Genomic DNA, 21,942 nt, shown 5'->3' on the forward strand with positions numbered 1-21,942 from the left:
AGGGCTTCAACAGGCTTTGGAAGGTGTGGATTCACTTGAAAGGAGGCGCAAGACACTGGTACCCCGTCCCCCCACACCCTGCAAGAGCGTTGTGATTCTGGCTACATCATTTCTTCTCATAAGCCCTTGGTCTTAAGAAATTACTTTAAAACATAACCAGACCAAAACCAAACAAAAAACAAAAAAAACAACTTTAAACTTTTCCCCTCAATTTGAAAGATTACTCTTGGAATGTCCTTACGTTGCAGGCCCCTGATATTCCTGACCCAGCCCCAGAATTGCGTGGAGATAGATGACTTGAAAGAACACGTGAAATAGCCTTTTTGCTCAAAACTCTGAGGGCTCACATGACCCTTGCACCCTGGCCTCAACAGTCAACAACCTCAGGCTCTACCCACCAGATAAATGATTTTTTTAAAGGTTTAAACTAACAGAAATCCAAGTCAAATAAACATATGTGGCTTCTCCAGCGGCTTTGTGCTGTCCGTACCTGTTCCTCTCCCTTCTTGTTAATTCCAACATTTTTCTCAAATGCTCTTATTTTTTCTCTCTCTCCCTGACTGAGTTAACCGTTTCCTAAGAGCACCTCACTGTGGTCTCCAGTGATGAGTAATAATAGCCAATGCTGGTCAAGCCTTTGTTGGGTACCTGGCTCAGTTGAAGAGTCTATTTTGTACCTCCTTATTTGGATTCCTCAAAAACCATAGGAGTTAGGTGCAATCATCATTACCTCCATTTTATAGTTAAGAGAAATGAAGCACAGAGAGGTTAAATAACCCACCCAAAGTCTACAACCAATAGGTCTAGAGTCTATGCTCTATACCACTCTATGCTGACCTTCCAGCCCAGGCTCTGAAATGCAGGTGATGGGCCAGTGCTTCTCAGTTTGAAGAAAATAAGATCAAATCAATGATAAGATCAAATTTTCTTAATTTAAAGTTTTTCTGCCATAAACTCTTTAAAAATTCAGTATCTTCTATTTGTCTCTACTGAAACCTGCATATACAATGGTTTATGATTTAGCTCCAAATTTTGTATGTTATTATATGTATATGTTAAAATTTCAATATATCAAGGGCAGCAAACACAAGAAAGGTTTCTAAGATATTCCCTCCATCTGAACTGGTTTGACAAGTCCTGGGACAAGTTGACGTCCGAGTCAATGCAAATGTAATATTGGGTTTGGCACCAGTTAGGACCTAGGAAAAAGAAATTTGTTCTACACAAACCCAAAAAGACAGCACAGCTGTGAGATTGTAGCTTTGGCTGGGAGAAGATTCTCAGTAGAATTTTGTGACCTTTGTTCTGGTAAAATTGTTGATGACACCCACAGGGTGAAAATGAGCTTCTCATTGGTCCTAGTGTCCTAAGTTTTTTCTTTGTTTGGCATGTAGATGTGAAGAGAGATAATAAAAATAGAGTGTTAGAGTTGTAAACAATATTGCAGATGTTCTGTTCAACCACCTCATCCTGTAGATGCAAAAACTGAGGACAGAACAACAACCTGTTCTGAACCCCTTCGAGGTTTAGTAACATCTTCCTCCGTTCCTTCAACTCTGGCTCCCTGACCAGCTAGGGCAGGATGAATACCAAGTTAATCATTCCTATTTTGTTTTAGTAGTAGGTGAGTTTTCTTTATGGTTTATGGTTTAAAAACATGTAGGGCTGTGGTCCCTGCTGTCCTCCAGTTAAAGCCTCAACTGAAGCACTTTTTGAGTGCTTACTACGTGCCAAATACTCTTCTAACCTCTGGGATACAAGAATGAGCAAAACAGTTGAGAATTCCTGCCCTCATGAATCCTATATTCAGGTGTGGGGGAAAGGAGAGGTAGATAGTAAACAATAAGCGCAACATACATGCAGATGGTGATAAATGCTATGGAAAAGAATATGATGGGGGTATGTGTATGTGTGTTTGTGAGGTGAGCAGGTGTGTTGCCATTTTAAAGCAGGTGGTTGAAGAAGGTAACATTTGAAGAATAACCTGAGGTGAGGGAGCAAGTACATGAATTTCTAGGGGAACAGTAAGTGCAAAAGCCCTGGGAAAACTATTTAAAGAGCCCAAATGTCCATTGACTGATAAATGAATAAAGAAGATGATGTGATATCTATCTATCTATCTATCTATCTATCCATCTATCTACATCTACAAGTAGATGATATAGATGGATAGAAAGATACATCTGTATATCCAATGGAATATTATTCGGCGATCATGAAGAATGAAATCTTGCCATTTGCAACAACGTGGGTGGAACTAGAGTGTATTATGCTAAGTGAAATAAGTCAGAGAAAGACAAATACCATCTGATTTCACCCATATGTGGAATTTAAGAAACAAATCAGATGAACATTGGGAAAGGGAAGCAAAAAATAAGATAAAAACAGAGAGGGAGACAAACCATAAGAGGCCCTTAAATACAGAGAACAAACTGAGGGATGGCTGGCGGGGTGTTGGGTGAGGGGATGGGCTAAGTGGGTGATGGACATTAAGGAGGGCACTGGGTGTTATATGTAAGTGATGACTCACTAAATTCTATTCCTGAAATCACTATTACACTATACAGTAACTAAATTAGATTTTTAAAAAAAAAAAAGAGAGAGAGAGAGAGAGATGGACTTTGGAATCACAATGATTTGAATTCACTTCCCAGCTATGTGACTTTGGGCAGGTTACTTAAACTCCACTAGCCTCAGTTTCTTCATCTGTAAAATGGAAGTAGTAATACCATCTTTACAGGGTGATGAATCTACCAGCAATTACCTGTGCCATAAATCCTGGGAAAATAGGCTGCCTGTGGGAAAGAAAATGTTTTGGATATGAGGGCAGGGCAATGACTCCTCTGGCAGCACGAGTGTCAGAAAACAGTTGATCTGACCCGTGAGGGATTATGCCCTAAAATGAGTAAAGTTTAGTTTGAGTCTGAGATTTCAGTCTATCTGGATGGCATGTGGATATTCACCCCAGATCCAACATGCCCCAAGCTAATGATTAGGTATCCTCCTTAATCATACTGCACCATGAGTCTGGCTGACTCTGCCCTGAAAAATACATGCTTGAATATATATTTTTTAATGTTTATTTATTTTTGAGAGACAGAGAGACAGAGAGAGAGAGAGAGAGAGTGAGCAAGTAGGGGAGACACAGAGAGAGAGTGAGCAAGTGGGGGAGGGGCAGAGAGAGAGGGAGACACAGAATCTGAAGCAGGTGTCAGGCTCCGAGCTCTCAGCACAGAGCCTGACATGGGGCTCAAAGCCGCAAACTGTGAGATCATGACATGAACCAAAGTCGGACACTCAACCAACTGAGCTAGCCAGGCACTCCATGCTTTAATATTTTTTTTAAGTGAACTTTCTCAATCTCATTCTGCCTAGTCAAAGATGCCCATGATTGATACCTGTAATAAGATAAATTAATAGTCCATATTTTCCTTTCCCAATAAGTCAATGATATCCAAAAAATTGTACATTTGTGCAAGGATGATCTGATATTAGTGCAATAGAACACTGTGAACAATAACCTATGCATTTTTCTGTTCCCCTTTCCTAATTCCTGTGACTCTTCTCCAGGCAGGCAGTTAGGTGAGTTTTGTATATTTTGTATCTACCAAAATCAGTATATTCTTCATTTCGTTTTGTAGACACGTAAAAAAGACGAAAAAGATGAAAAGAAGAAAAAACATGAAAATGTAAACGTGATTATCTGTAAGTTATAAGAACGTGAGTATGCAGGCAGAATACCATGGAAGTTTTTTGTGTGTCTCACATCCATGAAATACAGCCAGACCAACACTAAACCATCCTACACACCTAGAAAACTGATTGGAGGATTAACACAACAATCTGCACAATCTGAACCACAGAATTCAGCAGGTACACAGCATGGAGAGGTGAACTGGGGGAGAGAGAAGCTTCAGAGGACAGAGAACTACTTTTGCATGTGGAGAGAGGACAGAGATGGGGAGGAGTATACGGGAAAAGCACCCCCCCCCCCCAAAAGCAGCTGGAGAGAAAGTGGAAAAGTAGAAACAGCCACAGGGACTGAACTAAAAAGGCAGAAAGGAGAAAGGAGAGGGTTTAAATTCCATTAAGACTATAAACAGGGGGAGCACAGAGTCTGCAACTCCGCGGCTCAATACCTGGCGGTGCTCTGGTGGGAAGGGAGAATACTCAGGAGCAGAGTGGAGTCCGGGGTTCTTCAGGCCACACAGGGAGAGGCGGTTCCCCGGCTGGGAGGACACCTGGTAGAGGCTGTGTGGGTCCCCCAAAGGCAGGGCCCCAGTGGATCCTGGAGAACAACCACATTCTCTGGTGCTAGAACAAGATCATTAAGGGTGAAGCCTGGTGCCAGATGTGTGTTGTGATTTACTATAATCCCTGAAATGCTGCTGCTACACTATCTTGTGAACTTTTCTGTGGTGGGTTGGCAACTGGCCACAGTCTCTGGGCATCGGCAGCAGCACAGTCCCACAAACGTTCCTGGGTGTGGCCGGCACCCAGCCATTGCTCAGTGAGACCCTCCACAGAGGGGTGGAGCAGGTCAAAGCCGCAGTCCCTCAGAAGTAAGGGGTTTGGAAAAACAGTCCCATCTGAGATAAAACTCAGGAGGGAAGTGCTGCCTGGGGCTTGGTCACGGACAGTGTAAAAGTGGGTAGTGGACGGAAGCCAAAGACAAAGGACCGTGCCTAATTGTTGATCAGGGAGAACAGAGTTCCAATACTAGAGACTGGGTAGCTGAGTGACACCAGTTTCAACGCTCCCGAGCATGCGCATATGCACCTACAAGCGCCACAACAATCCACCCCAGTAAGATAAGCAGCGCCATCTAATGGATAATGGAGCCATTACACTGAGCCTTGCCCAACTGGGCCAACCTAGCTCTTCAGGAACACAAGTCTCTCTGCCTGCTTAGTTTATGGACTATAAAGCACTTCACAGTTTGACTTCTAGGGAAAAATGAAGTAATTTCAGTCGTATTTCACTCTATTCACTGGTCCTCTATTCAATTTTCTTTCTTTTTTTTTCTTTTTTATTTTTTCTCTTATTAGTTTCTTTTCTTTTTCTTGAATACAGAAAGAGAAAAAATTCATTTTTATTTTCAATTTTTATTAAAAATACTTTTCTTTAATTTTTTTACTATATTTTTTACTTTTGTGTAAATTTTTTCAAATTCTATTTCATTTCCATCATTTCACTTTAGTCTACTTCAGTCTATTCATTTTTTCAAATTTTCAAACAATTTCCTTTTTTTCTTTCCCCTTTTTTCTCTAATATATCAAGCCCCTTTCAACACCCAGATCAAAACACACCTAGGACCTAGCATCATTTATTTGATCTTGTGTGTGTGTGTTTAATATTTTAATTTTTTTAATTTTAATTTTTTTACCTCATTAATTCCTTTTCTGCCTTCAAAATGATGAAACAAAGGAATTCACCCCAAAAGAAAGAGCAGGAAGAATGGACATCCAGGGACATAACCAACACAGAAACAAGAAAGATGTCTGAACCAGAATTTAGGATCACAATAATAAGAATACTAGATGGAGTTGAAAATAGATTAGAATCCCTTTCTGCAAACATAAAAGAAGTAAAAGCTAGTTCGGATGAAATAGAAAATGCTACAACTGAGCTGCAACCTCAGATGGATGCCACAGCAGCAAGGATGAGGCAGAACAGAGAATCAGTGATATAGAGGACAAACTTATGGAGAATAATGAAGCAGAAAAAAAGAGGGAGATTAAGGCAAAAGAGTACGATTTAAAAATTAGAGAAATCAGTGATTCATTAAAAAAGGAACAACATCAGAATCATAGGGGTCCAGATGAAGAAGAGAGATAAATAGGGGTAGAAGGGTTATGAGAGCAAATCTTAGCGGAAAACTTTCCTAACGTGGGGAAAGACACAGACATCAAAATCCAGAAAGCATAGAGGACTCCCATTAGATTCAACAAAAACTGACCATCAACAAAGCATATCATAGTCAAATTCAGAAATTTCAGGCAACAAGAGAATCATGAAAGCAGCAAGAGAAAAAATTCTTAACCTACAGGGGAAGATAGATCAGGTTTGCAGCAGACCTATCCACAGAAACTTGGCAGGCCAGAAAGGAGTGGCAGGATATGTTCAATGTGCTGAATCAGAAAAATATGCAGCCAAGAATTCTTTATCCAGCAAGGCTGTCATTCAAAATAGAGAGGTAAAAAGTTTCCCAGACAAACAAAAATTAAAGGAGTTTGTGAGCACTAAACCAGCCCTGCAAAAATTTCAAGGGGGACTCTCTGAGGGGAGAAAAGATGGATAAATAAATAAATAAACAAACAAACAAAGACCAAAAGCAAACAAGACTGGAAAGGACCAGAGAACCCCACCAGAAACTCCAACTCTACAAGCAACAGAATAGCAGTACATTCATATCTTTCAGTACTCACTCTAAACATCAATGGACTCAATGCTCCAATCAAAAGACATAAGGTAACAGAATGGATAAGAAAACAAGATCCATCTATATGCTGTTTACAAGAGACCCACTTTAGACCTAAAAACATCTTCAGATTGAAAGTAAGGTGATGCAGAACCATCTATCATGCTAATGGTCAACAAAAGAAAGCCGGAGTAGCCATACTTATATCAGACAATCTAGACTTTAAAATAAAGGCTGTATCAAGATATGAAGAACGGCATTATATCATAATTAAGGGGTCTATCTACCAAGAAGACCTAACAATTTTAATAATTTATGCACCAAATGTGGCAACACCCAAATATATAAATCAATTAATCACAAACATAAAGAAACTCATTGATAGTAATACCAGAAGAGTAGGAGGCTTCAACACCCCACTCACAGCAATGGACAGATCATCTAATCAAAAAATCAACAAGGAAACAATGGCTTTGAATGACACACTGGACCAGATGGACTTAACAGATATATTCAGAACATTTCGTCCTCAAGCAGCGGAATATACATTCTTCTCCAGTGCGCATGGAATGTTCTCCAGAATAGACCACATACTGGGACACAAGTCAGCCCTCAACAAGTACAAAAAGATCGAGATCATACTGTGCATATTTTCAGACCACAACGTTTTGAAACTTGAAATCAACCACAAGAAAAAAAATTGGAAATGTAACAAATATTTGGAGACTAAAGAACATCCTATGAAAGAATGAATGGGCTAACCAAGAAGTTAAAGAGAAAATTTAAAAAGTTCATGGAAGCCAATGAAAATGATAACACCACAACCCCAAACCTCTGGGACACAGGAAAGGTGGTCATAAGAGGAAAGTATATAGCAATCCAGGCCTTCCTAAAGAAGAAAGGAAGATCTCAGATACACAACCTAAACTTATGCCTTAAAGAACTGGAAAAAGAACAGCAAATAAAGCCAAAAGCAGCAGAAGACAGGAAATAATAAAGATTAGAACAGAAATTAATGCTATCAAAACCAAGAAAACAGTAGAACAGATCAATGAAACCAGAAGCTGGTTCTTTGAAAGAATTACCAAAATTGATAAACCACTAGCCAGTTTGATCAAAAAGAAGAAGGAAAGGACCCAAATAAATAAAATCAAGGATGAAAGAGGAGAGATCACAATCAACACAGCAGAAATAAAAACAATAATAAGAGAATATTATGAGCAAGTACATGACAATAAAATGGGCAATCTGGAAGAAATGGACAAATTCCTAGAAACATATACACTACCAAAACTGAAACAGGAAGAAATAGAAAATGTGAACAGACCCATAACCAGTAAAGAAATAGAATTAGTAATCAAAAATCTCCCAAAAAAATCAAGAGTCCAGGGGCAGATGGCTTTCCAGGGGAATTCTACCAAACATCTAAGGAAGAGTTAACACCTATTCTCTTGAAGCTGTTCCAAAAAGTAGAAATGGAAGGAAAACTTCCAAACTGTTTCTATGAAGCCAGCATTACCTTGATTCCAAAACCAGACAGAGACCCCACTAAAAAGGAGAACTATACACCAACTTCCCTGATGAACATGGAGGCAAAAATCCTCAACAAGTTATTAGCCAACCAGATCCAACAATACATTAAAAAATTACTCACCATGACCAAGCGGGATTTATACCTGGGATGCAGGGCTGGTTCAATATCCTCACAACAATCAATGTGATTCATCACATCAATAAAAGAAAGGACAAGAACCATATGATCCTCTCAATAGATGCAGAGAAAGCATTTGACAAAATACAGCATCCTTTCTTGATAAAAACCCTCAAGAAAGTAGGGATAGAAGGATCATACCTCAAGATCATAAAAGCCGTATACAAAAGACCCAATGCTAATATCATCCTCAATGGAAAAAACTGACAGCTTTCCCCCTAAGGTCAGGAACAAGACAGGGATGTCCACTTTCACCACTGTTATTCAACATAGTATTAGAAGTCTTAGTCTCTTCAATCAGACAACACAAAGAAATAAAAGGCATCCAAATCGGCCAGGAGGAGATCAAACTTTCACTCTTCGCAGATGACATGATACTCTATATGGAAAACCCAAAATATTCCACCAAAAAAACTGTTAGAATTGATTCATGAATTCAGCAAAATTGCAGGATATAAAATCAATGCACAGAAATCGATTGCATTCCTATACACCAACAATGAAGCGACAGAAAGAAAAATCAAGGAATGGATCCCATTTACAGTTGCACCAAAAACCATAAAATATCTAGGAATAAATCTAACCAAAGAGGTGAAAAATCTATACACTGAAAACTACAGAAAGCTTATGAAAAAAATTGAAGAATACACAAAAAAAATGGAGAAAGATTCCATGCTCCTGGATAGGAAGAACAAATATTGTTAAAATGTCAATACTACCCAAAGCAATCTACATATTCAATGCAATCCCTATCAAAGTAACACCAGCATTCTTCACAGAGCTAAGACAAATCATCCTAAAATATGTATGGAGCCATAAAAGACCCCGAATAGCCAAAGCAATCTTGAAAAAGAAAACCAAAGTTGGAGGCATCACAATCCCGGACTTCAAGCTATACTGCAAAGCTGTAATCATCAAGACAATATGGTACTGGCACAAAAACACTCAGATCAATGGAACAGAATAGAGAACCCAGAAATGGACCTACAAACATATGGCCAACTAATCTTTGACAAAGCAGGAAAGAATACCCAGTGGAATAAAGACAGTCTCTTCAGCAAGTGATGCTGGGAAAACTGGACAGCGACACGTGGAAGAATGAATGTGGACCACTTTCTTACATCATACACAAAAATAAACTCAAAATGATGAAAGACCTAAATGCAAGATAGGAAGCCATTAAAATCCTTGAGGAGAAAGCAGGCAAAAACCTCTTTGATCTTGCCCGCAGCAACTTCTTACTCAACACGTCTCCAGAGGCAAGGGAAACAAAAGCAAAAATGAACTACTGGGACCTCATCAAAATAAAAAGGTTCTGTACAGCGAAGGAAACAATCAGCAAAACTAAAAGGCAACTGACAGAATGGGAGAAGATATTTGCAAATGACATATCAGATAAAGGGTTAGTATCCAAAAGCTATAAAGCACTTATCAAACTCAACACCCAAAAAACAAATAATCCAGTGAAGAAATGGACAAAAGACATGAATAGACACTTCTCCAAAGAAGACATCCAGATGGCCAACCGACACATGAAAAAATGCTCAACACCACTTATCATCAGGGAAATACAAATCACAACCATAATGAGATACCACCTCACACCTGTCAGAATGGCTAACATTAACAACTCAGGCAACAACAGATGTTGGCGAGGATGTGGAGAAAGAGGATCTCTTTTGCATTGATGGTGGGAATGCAAACTGGTGCAGCCACTCTGGAAAACAGTTTGGAGGTTCCTCAAAAAATTAAAATTAGAACTACCCTATGACCCAGCAATTGCACTACTAGGCATTTTTCCAAGGGATACGAAGAGACCCTGCACCCCCTGTTTCAAAGAGACCCTGCACCCCCATGTTTATAGCAGTACTATCAACAATAGCCAAAGTATGGAAAGGGCCCAAATGTCCATCAATGGATAAATGGATAAAGAAGATGTGGTATATATATACAATGGAGTATTACTCGGCAATCAAAAAGAATGAAATCTTGCCATTTGCAACTACATGGATGGAACTGAAGGGTATTATGCTAAGTGAAATTAGTCAGAGAAAGATAAAAATCATATGACTTCACTCATATGAGGACTTTAAGAGACAAGACAGATGAACATAGGGGAAGGGAAACAAAAATAATATAGTAACAGGGAGGGGGGCAAAACATAAGAGGCTCCTAGTTATGGAGAACAAACAGAGGGTTACTGAAAGGGTTGTGGGAGCTGGAGTGGGCTAAATGGGTAAGGGGCATTAAGAAATCTACTCCTGAAATCATTATTGCACTATATGCTGACTAATATGGATGTAAATTAAAAAAATAAAATTAAAAAAAATAAAAAATAAACATTCAAGACTAGGATGCAATAAGAAAAAAGAATGTGAGTATGCATGAGTTTTATCTTTTTGTGCTTTTCTTCATCTTCTCAATTGTATACAATAAAAGCAAACTACTTTTTCATATATAATTTATTAAAAGAAAAGAAAAAAGTATATGACAAAAATTAATGCCTATAAAGATGCTTAATAAAATTTATACTGCTAACAATCTTTTAAATATATCTATAGGTCTTGTTGGGTTTTTTTCAAGTTTTTATTTAAATTCTAGTTAACATGTATGGTAAAATTGGTGTCAGATATAGAATTTAGTGACTCATCACTTATATAATAACACCCCGTGCTCATGACAAGGGCCCTCCTTAATGCCCATCACCTATTTAGCCCATTCCCTCACCTCCCTCCATCAACCCTCAGTTTGTTCTCTATAGTTAAGAGCCTCTTATGGTTTGCTTCCCCCTCTCTTTTTCTCCCTTCCCCTATGTTCATCTGTTTTGTTTCTTAAGTTCCACCTGTGAGCGAAATCATATGGTATTTGTATTTTTCTGAATGATTTATTTCACTTAGCATAATGCACTCTAGCTCTACCTACATCATTGCAAATGGCAAGATTTCATTCTTTTTGATGGCTTGTGTGTGTAGATAGATAGATAGATAGATAGATAGATAGATAGATAGATTAGATAGATAGATGTACATATACATATATATATCTACTTGTATATATATAGAGAGAGAGATGTATATATCACATCATCTTCTCTATCCATTCATCAGTCAATGGACATTTGGGCTCTTTCCATAGTTGACTATTGTTAATAATGTATCTACAGGTTTTGAATGTTCTCCAAACACTAGCTGTGGTTCAGTTAGTGCTTTTCTTCCAGGAGGCTCTAGTTTGTGCAAAAACTGTGGAGCCCTCATTTGGACATGACAGGGAATATTACTATGGATTTGAAGTCTGTCTGCATTGCAATCCGGGTCCATCCAAATGCAGACAAGCCCTGAAGCTGCTACTCAGTAGTACGGCCCAGTAGCCTAAACCTAGAGGTAGCTTCATCCTACTCCAGACCTGTGCCTCTGGGCCCACTTCTCCCAAAAGCTGGCTCTAATCTGAACAGTCTTTGAGATCCCCTTTGGGTCCTTGTACAGTCTGCCCCAACCCTATGTCACATCTGGCTTTGGCTCCTGGGACTCCTCCTCACCCCACTCGGTTGGCCATTAGAGTAAAACATTTGGCTCATAAAACACTTCTTGATGGTCTTCATGCTTCTTTTAAGATGGTTGTGGAGACAAAAGTTAAAAATAGTGAGTTGGGTAACCTCAGTATATTGTTAGCTATTTTATCTTCCCCCTATAGAATTAACGACACCAAATGAGACTTCATCACACTCTTAGCAAGTTGTGGCTTACAATTATCTGATGAAATACGCTAAACTCCACAACTATTTATCTTCTTCAGCTCTCAGTACTTGGCCAGAATTTCTATTTTTGTTTCCCTCTCTAATGAGGAAAACTGACACAAAAATATATATTTCATCTGTGAGCAAATCTTTTCTCATACCTTTGAGTGTACTAGTTCTCATCTTCCCCTGAAGGCTTGTTGTTGAACATATATCTATAAAAATCATGAGTAACTGGAAAAGGGAGAAGAATAGGTGAAAAAAAAACAAGAAAAAGAAAATCCAAAACAATGCTATAGAACAACATTCATTACCAAAAGATTGTGCCTATGGCGTTGAGCAGTCACTTGAATTGTAAAATGAATTCATCTCTCACTGGAGAGGGGCAAGCCTGCTGAGGCTTTAGGAAGACTGGGTTTTCAAGTCGTAGCTTCACCCAGGACACCTCCCTTCTTAAAGTGATATGTAAATCTTGGAAACCATCGTCAAGCAGAGGTCACAATGATCTCCGCCAAGTGGTTATAAGTAGCGTATGAGTGTGAGAAAGTATCTGCTACTCCCTAGTTTAATGCAAGGCAATTCATTGTTAATACAATATATCCTGGCAACAAGGAACCAGTTTTACCAAATTAGTCAATCATGTCTTTGAACAACAATCCAATAGACTTATAAAACCAAAATCCAGCTCTCTTTTCAGTAAGCTTGTCAATCCAGGTAGATGTTGGCAAACTAGTCTTATAGCTTTGAGGAAAAAAATTGAAGACGCATTATTATTACTGCTTTCTTGGAGATGGCAATTCAGAGCTCCCCAGTTCCACTCTTACTAACTCTGGGTGACTCCTTAATACACAGGAAACTTAGCTTTAAAGTTTTAAAGCAGTGAGTTATCTAGAGCTGATTCAACTAATTCATTGCTTCTCACTGACTTGTCTAGGCACACATTTGAAAATGTCACAATTTTATTTTTCAGTGATAAAATGCCTCACCTTGTTTATTTATTAATTTTACCTGCAGAAAAATGCCATAACAATTTAGAATTGAAACAGTGCAGAGAAAATGTCACATTTTTAAGTAACATGGAATAAGAGTGATTAACTCAAGGACTTTGGTCATGAGCATCAAAACTCAAACTAAGGCAGGATAAAATAAAGGACTTGCAGCCAAATTCAAGCTGCATCTGACTCTGCAGCCATGCAGGTTGCTGCCATAACACTAGGGAGTCTCCTAGTCAGCCCAGGGCTTTCAACAGACCGCATTTCGGAGTCCATACTTACCTCTCCCAGGATGCTGCCAGCCACCCTTACCTTTAGACCACAGCCCATCCCACAGTAGCAGATTTGGCACATCCTCACTTCCTTATTGAGGATGGAAGGGTGGCCGCCTGAATTACCAGAAATTCATTTCAAAGTGTCGCGTGTCTTTCATGGGCATGTACAAATGACAGTCACAAGTTCCTTTTTTTCTTCTGGACTGTTGCATATGTCTTTATTTCTAGCATAAATGAATGTGTATGGAGTGTGTGTGTGTTTGTGTGTGCAAGTACCAAAGAAGCCCAACTCAGAACACATCATATTCTAAGTTACAGTATTTTTCTCCAAATCAGACCTCAAGGAATTATGTCTGGAGACCACGAGGTGACATACGAAAAAATGAAGAGCTATGTGCCAAGAAAAGGGTGAACAATAGAAAGAGCCTGGGCGCACACACACACACACCATTTTATACATTCTGCAGATCTTATCATAGAGAATTCAGAAAATGACACAAGAAATTAAGAGAAGGAAATAAAGAAAAAACAGTCTATGTGACTCCTTGATGATTCATCTCAAATCATCATTCCAATCACTTATCACGGCTTTTCTGAGTGATTCCCCACCTAAGTGATTACTGACTTCCCCTCCTCCCTTGCCCTGATTCCTGATGCGTCAGTGACAATTCAAGTTTACTGGTAAGGCATTAAGCTTTTCTCTCCTCCACTGCCTCTGCTTCCCTTTCCTATTACAAGTCTTGTAAAATATCTAATCTTGTAAAATATCTATACCTAATTCAGCCAGCCACTCAAGGTGACAAACTTTCCTTCCTAGAACCATGGTCCAGTTTGTCTGTAACCTTACTGAAAAGGCTCTGGTGCTGATAAATGCTGCTGTGACTCACTCAAAGCCTGGTTAGCCAACTTTTGGAACAACTTTAAGGTTGAGATGGTTTCTCCAACCCCTGCTGAGAATCCTACTACTACTTAGAGCCTGGAAAAAAAATCATCCGTGGTGCTTAAACTGCTACAAACAGCTCTCAGTTAAAGAAGCTGTGTTGAATGGTTTGGTGGCCACAGAGGTATGGATGCAGTTTTATATCCATGAGATCACAGACAATCATGGCATCATTTGTGATAACATTTGAGGACCAATCTTTAACATCTGATGATATTTGATTTACTATGTGAGGGTTCTGGGACCATGTGTGATCAAACTTGTATCTGTAATAATGTATAATAAATTAATGTATAATACTTACAAGTATACTTATACCTTCTCATGCCTGAAACCCCATGTGTAATTTCCGGTATCTCCTAGTATATCCTAAATTCCAAAACATTCCCATTTAAATTTTATAATAGCGATAAAATTCACAGCAATGCTATTTGCATATCCTTCCTCAGATTTACAATGTGGCTTCTCAATTATCACCTTAAATCTCTAAGCACCGAACGTACTTATAACTTCCAACTCCATGAAGTCACTTCCTCTTTTTTTCACACTCCCATTGGATTCACATTTTTTTTATTTTCCCTTGTAAGGATCTGCAGCTGTGTTTTTTGACACAGCTATTGAATTTTATCCTAACTCCAGTCTCCTTTTCTCTAATTGTGTTTCATTAATATTAGAACATCTCTGATAAATCATTTTTATAAACCCAAGGCTTTTTGAACTTCCTCAACAATCCAAAGGCTTTTCTCTGGAAAAGAACTGAGGGGAAAAAATATTGCAAGACTGAGAACTAAGTGTCCAGTTTTTAATATGTTTATTCTGGGATATTGTGAGATTTAAGGAGAAATGCTGAGTAACAACTAGGTCTTGAATTCAATAAGTTACAGAACTGGAGATGTTAATTTTGGAATAATTGGAGTATCTGTGTTATTTACAGGCTTGGAAGGATCTAAAATCCCCTAGAGGAGGGACTCCTGAGTTGGTTAAGCGTCCGACTTCCACTCAGGTCATGATCTCACAGTTCATGGATTCCAGCCCCGCATTGGGTTCTGTGCTGATAGCTCAGAACCTGGAGCCTGCTTCAGATTCTGTCTCTCTCTGCTTCTCCAACACTCATGCTCTGTCTCTGTCTTTCAAATATAAATAAACATTTTAAAAAATAAAATAAAATCTCCTAGAAGAACATAAAATGGAAAAAAAAAATCTACAATTGATCCCTGAAAGGACTCCATCATTTGAGGTTGGACTAAAGAAGGAGAAATCATCAAAAGAGATTAAAATATGACTGTAAGAATGTAGATTAAAAACAAGAAGAATCTCTAGTGGCAGATTCTAAAAACTAAGTTTTTCAGATAGTCCATCTTTTTAGCATAACAGAGATGCACACATTGAACCAGGGGAAAAAATTCTGCCAGTATCCTCCACAATCATCAAAGAAGAAAGTATGTTAGACTGTAGAAGGCAAATTCGTAGTATTTGGATCAATCCACTATCCACTTGAAGATACACAAAAGGACTTCAAACATCGTCCAAGCAGATTGATAACATCAGTGAAGATGGCACATTAGGGACCTGAAGGGGCTTGTGCTTCCCCAGAAATACCAAATAACGTGGCAAAAACTGTAAAAACCAACATTATTGGAATTCTGTAAAATAGGCAAGGGTTTACAGCAATCAAGTGAACACTTAACCAGGAGAAAGGCCACTAGAACATAGTAAGAGAACGCTATGGCATTTTGATTCAGCCTTCTCCCATCCCTTTCCCTGGTACAATGGCAGTCTTCAAGATGGCAGCTTGAATCCTCTGTATGAATTCATGGTACTACAGGAGGTAAAGAAAACTGCTCTCAAGGAATCACATTTGTTTTGACCTGTCTGTGGTTTCCCTGAAGAATTATCACAAAAAGCCTACCTTTGTTTCACTTAACTTATAACCCTCTTAGGGTGGAGGATGTTCTTCAGAAATGTTGACAGTCAAGTGCTGCCACCCGACAAAAATTAACAACTGAAGCAAACAATAGACATGACAAAAGCCAGGAAGAAAGCATTGGGGAATGAGATTCTTCAGGGAATAAGGGCTTTGAAAAGCTCCTGAGTATACTAGCTAATCCAGAAAGCTACGCACGTGCCCAGGGCAGCATGCATGCTCAGAGAAGACTAGAAAAGACAATAAACATTCATTTCTAGCTGATCTTTAGGCTCAACATATGCAGGAAGTGAAGGCTAATTCAGAATTGTAAGTGGCGTGGCCAAGCATTGAGGAAAAGGGAACATGATTTTTATAACCGAGATACTATTATGGGTTGAATTGTGTCCCTCTAGAATTCATATGTTGAAACTCCAGTACCTCAGGTACTCAGTACCTCATCTCCAGTACCTCAGAATGTTACTGTATTTGTAGATAAGGCCTTTAAAGAGGTGATTATGTTAAAATGAGGCTGCTAGGGTGGGCCCTAACCCAATTTCACTGATGTCCTTATAAAAAAGAAGTGTGGACACAGAGACATCGTGTCTGAGCAAGCACAGAGAAAAGGCCATGTGAGGACGTAGGGAAAAGGTGGCCATCTGCAAGCCAATGAGAGAGGCCTCAGAAGAACTGAACCCCGTCAATATCTTGATCTTGGACTTCCCGCCTCCAGAAGGGTGAGAAAATAAACATCCGTTGTTTAAGTCACGCAGTTTGTAATCTTTTGTCATGGCAGCACTAGCAATCTAATACAGGTATGTGGATCTGAAAGTGACTTTCTATAGAATCCCCACACAAAAATTTAGAAAATTGTTCAGCAATCTGAATAGAAAGAAAGAAAATAGGAAGACACGGATTCAGGAGATAGAAGTAAAAAATATGAGGAGACAAAACAAGGACATGGAAAGAAAACAGAATGTGATATGGAAGAGAAGCAAGCAACTAAAAATGTACTCTCAGAATTAAAATCTTCATTACAAGTAGTAAACCACAAGCCAACACTGTAGGAAATGGAATCAGTGACACATTACATTAAATGTGGGAATTATTTCAGACTGTAGAGGAAGAGGACAAAAATATGAAAATGATGAAATAGAGATTATAATTTTTTTTAATGTTTTATTTATTTTTGAGAGACAGAGAGAGAGACAGAGCACAAGCAGGGGAAGGGCAGAGAGAGAGGGAGACACAGAATCTGAAGCAGGCTCCAGGCTCCGAGCTGACAGCACAGAGCCGGATGCGGGGCTCCAACTCACGAACCGTGAGATCATGACCTGAGCCGAAGTCGATGCTTAACCGACTGAGCCACCCAGACGCCCCTAAATAGAGATTATAAATAAAAGTGATAGAAAATAGAGGCTTAAGATAAGAATTACAAGGCTCCCCAAGGAAGAAACAAAGCCAAAAAAACTGAAGCAATCATCATTGAAATAAATGGAGCTGGAAATTTTTGAAGCGTAAAGATTGAAGGTCAATAAAAACAGAACCATATTTGGTTAGTTCCTGGCAAAAAATAGCAAATTACAAGGACAGAGGGGAAAAGTTCTGAAAGCTTCCAGGCTGAAAGAAAGGTTAAGCTTTAATCATTTTATAAGTTATTGGTTCTGTTATAGTAATGATTAAATAATTTTTCAACTCTTTGCAAATATAGAACATTGTCTTTGTCCAGAGAACCATAAATAATTTGCTTTTTTACTAGGGAAGCATATAAACTGCTGTTTACTGCAAAATTAATGGAAATTCCAAGGAAATTAAAAGACGTTTTGCATATTTAAAATCCATATTAAATGAGCTGATAATTAGAAAAGACTAAGAAACCACCTACTGGCTGGTATAATGTTACCAAGCTCTCCCAGTGTCATGTTCCATCCCGGACTTGCAAATAACCTTGCATAAAAATATATATCAAACTTATTCAATCTTGTATCAGTTAGCTTTTGCTATATAACATACCACCCCCAAAATTTGGTGGCTTAAAGCACCACTTTATTTGCTGACAATTCTGTGAGTTAAGCATTGTGATGGGTTCTGCCAACTTGGGTGGGGGTGGGAGTGGGGGTGTCTCACTGGGGGTTGTGTGCCAGGCTGCCATCATCTGGTGACTGATGGTCTCATGGACTAACACACTAATAGTCTGAGATGGCTCACTCATGGGTTTGGTGGTTTGGTTCTGGCAGACAGCTGTTTTGTGGGACCCTAGCAACATAGGCCAGACTTTACACGGTGACAGCATTACCAATAGGCAGGCTCCAATGTGCCATTTTAACACCTGTCCTTTAACACCAGATTCAATACGGGAAGGGACTACACACATGGACATGGATATGTGGAGGCTTGTCCATTACTGAAATAGTCTACCAGAAACTTCGACCATATAAACATGCATAAGTGGTCCACATTTAGGAATTTATTCTAAGTAAACATCAGATGTGTGTGATGATGTTCATTTACAGGTGTTCTTCAGGGGCGCCTGGATGGTTCAGTCAGTTAAGCGTCTGACTTCGGCTCAGGTCATGATCTCACAGTTCACGAGTTTGAGCCCCACATCGGGCTCTGTGCTGACAGTGCAGAGCCTGGAGCCTGCTTCAGATTCTGTGTGTGTGCGTGTGTGTGTGTGTGTGTGTGTGTGTGTGTCTCTGTGCCCCTCCCTGCTCGTTCTCTCTCTCTCCCTCTCAAAAATAAATAAACATTAAAAAAATTTTTTTAATTTTTTTAAAATTAGAGGCAATCTAAATGTCTGATTATGGGAGGTTAGCCAAACAAACCCATATGACAGAATACAATACAAATTTTTGTTTTTTAAATCACTGAACAAAAGAATATTTATTGATATCAGAAAGTGTTCTGGATAAGTTTATGGGTTTTTTTTAGAAAGCAGCCAATAATACATATGACACTGTTTTGATAAAAAAAAATAAAATAAATATAAAACATATGCAGACAAACAAACACAGATCATAGGAGTAAAAGACAAAATGGATGTACTCTACATAGCAATAGTGATCATGAATGTACTCGTATGGACTCTGAGGTAGGACAGATCTGGGTCTGAATAACTAGGTAAGTAAATTGGACCAATTATTTAATCCTCTCGGGGTCTCTGTTTTCTCAACTTTAAATTAGTTGGTAGTTTAACAACTGATAGGGTTGTTATGAGTATTAAATGAGATAATGCTTGTAGCATACTACTTGACAAACTAAACTGAACTTTAGGATTGCTCTGATTTGCTAAATAAGGAATGATTTTTCTGTTTATTTTTCTCTGATGACATCATATTTTTATTTAATAACAGAACTAAGATAATAGTAAAAAAAATTCTTGGAATTATTGAGATTTTGTTTAAATGTTAAACCAGCCTCCATACAGATGGAACAGAGCCAAAACCCAGGTTCTGCAGTCCCTGTTCTGCAAAGGAAAGGCTCTCATTCAGGGAGAAGCTGAAGAAACTAGCCCCCTGCTTTGAGACGTTGTCAGGCAGTAATCCCAGGACATTGTAAAGATAAGACAAAAGTTCACTTGGGACATTTATTTAACAAATGTTTGGCATTGCATCAGAGGGCCACTGGTGGCTGGGCAGCTGACCTGCATTAGGTCAGGTATACTCCACTATGAGTCATTTTCTGCATCTACAGCCAATCAACTTGAACAGACTATTATAACAAGGACATGTCCTTTATTTTTGGGACGGTTTCATTAATAACATTAACAATAACATGGCCATTCCCACGATGTGATGTTTTATAGTCAAATAAGCTTCTAGGCAGTTTGCTTTCAAACTAATAATTCACCTTTAAAAAGAAACAATCACCAAAAAGCCATGTGTACTTAATTGTATTGAAGCAGGACAAGAACATTATATTCAGAAAATCTGAAAAGCTAATAGCATCTCACAAATTTCAGTCAATAGAATAGTGTCCATAAATCTTGCAAACTAAATGAATCCAGTGCACCTAGATGATAAAGATGTTTAGATTTAAAAACAATAATTGTGGGGCGCCTGGCTGGCTCAGTCAATAGAGCATGTGACTCTTGAACTTAGGGTTGTGATTTCAAGCCCCACATTGGGTGTAGAGATTACTTAAAAGTATTTTTTAAAAATAAATAAAATACAATAAAATAAAAACAATTGTTCCAGACATTGCAAGCTTGTTGATGGCCAAGTTTGTTGTCTATTTGTATTTCCCATAACACCTGACAAATTATTTTGCACCATAAATACTTAGGGCCTGACTAGTTTTGTTGGTTAATAGCCAAAGCACTTGATTTGACATTTGGGTGCTTACAAATACAACTTCAACTCCATGACTGTAAGGAAAGCATCTGATGTATTTTATAAAATAGCAATGAGGTATCTTTACTTTTTATTATCATTATGACAAAGAAGTAGGGAAAATTTGAAAATATATTTAGAAGGGGCACCTGGGTGGCTCAGTGGGTTGGGCGTTTGACTTTGGCTCAGGTTATGATCTCACTTCTTTGGTTTGAGCCCCACATCGGGCTCTGTGCTGACAGCTCAGAGCCTGGAGCCTGCTTCAGATTCTGTGCCTCCCTCTCTGTCTGCCCCTTCCCTGCTTGCACACTCTCTCTCTCTCTCTCTCAAAACTAAATAAACGCTTAAAAAAAATTTTAAAAAGAAAGTATATTTAGAAGTGTAAAAAACCTACAGCAAAACTGCACTTTCCATTAGGTGAGCAGTCTGTTCTTAATAAGCTATGCATTCCAGGCCCAGTTACGAGACCAGAAACTAATCTCAGTATGCCCCTCCCTGCTTCTACAATGCCTAATTAAGTTTTGAACTTTAATTCCAAAGAACATTGATTATATGTGTGTATGTATATATGTATTTGTGTGTGTGTATAATCATCTTAATAAAACTACACGCTTTTGTAAAAAATTGTATATAAATTAAAAAGTATGGTTTTATCAGGTTTTAAACATTTTATAATAGAATATTCCAAATATACATAAAAGTAGACAGATTAGTATCCTGAACTCCCAGGTACCCATCGCCAGCTCCAGCATAAACCCATGGCTAATCCTGGCCCAACCACACATACATCCACTCCTCCCACTACTATGGTATTTTGAAACAATTCCCAGACATCACATTATTTCATCCATTAATATTTCAGTAATTATTCTAAACAACAAGCATTCCTTTTTTGATAACCCTAATATCACCATCACATCTGGAAAATTAACAATAATTTCTGAATAGAATCAGCTATTCCATTATCTAAATTGCTAATTGTCGGGGCGCCTGGGTGGCGCAGTCGGTTAAGCGTCCGACTTCAGCCAGGTCATGATCTCGCGGTCCGTGAGTTCGAGCCCCGCGTCGGGCTCTGGGCCGATGGCTCGGAGCCTGGAGCCTGTTTCCGATTCTGTGTCTCCCTCTCTCTCTGCCCCTCGCCCGTTCATGCTCTGTCTCTCTCTGTCCCAAAAATAAATAAACGTTGAAAAAAAAAAAAAAAAAAAAAAAATAAATTGCTAATTGTCTCAGAAAAATTGCTTCAAATGGATTTGTTGTTGTTTTAATGTATGTTTCTTTGAATCAGGATCCAAATAATTTCTATATATTGCACATGGTTATTACATCTTTTAATCAATAGACTTCCTTTCCATTTTTTTGTCTGTGCAATTTATTTCTATTAAATTAACCATGTTATTTGTCCTTAGAATTGCCCTCATTGGTTTGCTGATGAGACCTCCAGGATATAGTTTAATCTGTTTCCTCTATTCTCTATATTTCCTGTAAATTGGAATTGGATGTGAAGGCTATATTAGATTGAGGGTTTTTGTTTGTTTGTTTTTGGTGTTTTTGGGGAGGCCATGAGTGTGGATAAGACTTTTCCCTAGTTGCCATTGTGCTGAATCATATCATTCTCACTGTAATCTTAAAAAAAAAT

General features: G+C 38.6%; 1 pseudogene; it reads left to right on the top strand.

Annotated features, from left to right (window-relative positions):
- The first annotated feature begins 13,953 nt into the window (after positions 1 to 13,953).
- On the top strand, positions 13,954 to 14,262 carry LOC147578520 (ATP synthase F(0) complex subunit g, mitochondrial pseudogene; annotated as a pseudogene).
- The last annotated feature ends 7,680 nt before the right edge of the window (positions 14,263 to 21,942 follow it).

The sequence above is a fragment of the Puma concolor genome, chromosome C1, assembly GCF_028749965.1.
Source record: "Puma concolor isolate L17-30 chromosome C1, mPumCon1.1.hap2, whole genome shotgun sequence".
NCBI classification, from domain to species: Eukaryota; Metazoa; Chordata; class Mammalia; order Carnivora; family Felidae; genus Puma; species Puma concolor.